Source organism: Pinus tabuliformis, chromosome 6, assembly GCF_031772625.1.
Source record: "Pinus tabuliformis cultivar Carrire ecotype Pingquan chromosome 6, CPIR1, whole genome shotgun sequence".
In the NCBI taxonomy this organism is placed as follows: Eukaryota; Viridiplantae; Streptophyta; class Pinopsida; order Pinales; family Pinaceae; genus Pinus; species Pinus tabuliformis.
The window spans coordinates 1915346141-1915347791 of record NC_142292.1 but is presented as its reverse complement, the minus strand read 5'-3'; the positions used below and the strand labels follow the sequence as shown (position 1 = coordinate 1915347791).

The 1651-nt window shown below is 40.5% G+C and overlaps 1 pseudogene; it reads left to right on the top strand.

The window, feature by feature from the left end:
• Positions 1-391: 391 nt before the first annotated feature.
• On the top strand, positions 392-1400 carry LOC149266845 (cullin-1 pseudogene; annotated as a pseudogene).
• Positions 1401-1651: the final 251 nt, after the last annotated feature.

Below are 1651 nucleotides of genomic sequence, written 5' to 3'. Positions count from 1 at the left end.
ACTATGCCGAGGTGGCTAAGGGTTTCACACGGTTATTGAAGCGAGATACCCCCTTCCATTGGGATGCTATCGCTCAGGAGTCTTTCGAGCGACTCAAGGGTCTCCTTGTCTCTGCTCCATTATTGCGACCTCCGAACTACCACCGTGATTATACTCTGTATCTAGCCGTCGCCGATACTACTATCGGCATGGTTCTCGTACCAGATGATGATGATGGAAATGAACATGTCATATATTATCTCAGCCGCAACCTCTTGGATACGGAGACTCGCTACACTTACATCGAGAAGTTGGCATTGGCCGCCATTTGTGCCGTCCAACGTGTTATCACTGAAGAAAAATTTCTAAATTGTTCACATCAGTTGCAGGATACATATGGCTCCTTTTAGTGATGAGTATCTATGTGTTGAAATTGCAAATAAGGTTTTGTTTTGGCAACAACAAAATAATGGTTCGGTGGCTTTCACGTTTCTTTAATTACTTGGATCGTTACTTCATTGCAAGGTGTTCTCTTCTTGTACTAAATGAAGTTGGTCTCATGTGCTTCTGTGATCTGGTTTACCAAGAAATTAAGAATAATGTAAGGGATGTTGTGATTACTCTGATTGACAGGGAACGCGAAGGAGAGCAAATTGATCGAGCTTTACTGAAAAATGTTATGGGCATCTTTGTGGAGATTGGGATGAGTAACATGGATGCTTATGAAAATGACTTTGAGTCAGCGATGTTGGATGACACTGCTTCTTACTATTCTCGAAAGGCTGCATCATGGATTTTAGAAGATTCTTGTCCGGATTATATGCTTAAGGCGGAGGAGTGTCTGAAACGAGAAAAAGAAAGAGTTTTCCATTATTTACATTCCAGCAGTGAACAAAAGTTGCTGGAAAAAGTACAAAATGAACTGCTTTCCCAGTATGAGAGTCAACTTCTGGAGAAGGAGCATTCAGGGTGCCATGCCTTGCTAAGAGATGACAAGGTAGATGATCTTTCAAGGATGTATAGGTTGTTTTGTAGGATACCTAAAGGCTTGGAACCTGTGGCTCAAATTTTCAAACAACATGTTACTGGTGAGGGTACATCATTAGTCAAGCATGCAGAAGATGCGACAAGCAATAAAAAGCTGACTACTGCACCTGGAGCTCCAACTACAAACTGGTATTGCAACGAAGACAGTGAGCCCAGATGTTTATATGTTTGATTACAGCAAGCATCCATCAAAAGCTCCTCAAGAAAGGGTTTGCAATCCTGAACCAATATTGAAAGGTCATTCTAATGAAGGATATGGTTTGTCATGGAATCTTCTCAAAGAAGGTTACATACTAAGTGGTTCAAACGATGCACAAATATGCTTGTGGGATATAAATGCTGCATTTGGAAAGAAAGTGTTTGAAGCCAATTAAATATTGAAGGTTCATGAGGGGACAGTTTCCTGTTTCTCAGCAGAGGAAAAAGGATACGATATTAAAGGCCAGCAAGCAGCTACAAACATCTATCACAGCCACTGCTAGAAGGGAACCAGATGTCAAAGAACAAGAACCATTGTAATCAAGGCTATTATTAGCATAACACGGTGTTAGAATCCTAGTAGATTTAGAACTCTTAAAAACTACAGTCAGCACTTTGTTGCATTTATTAGTTAGTTAAATGTTGA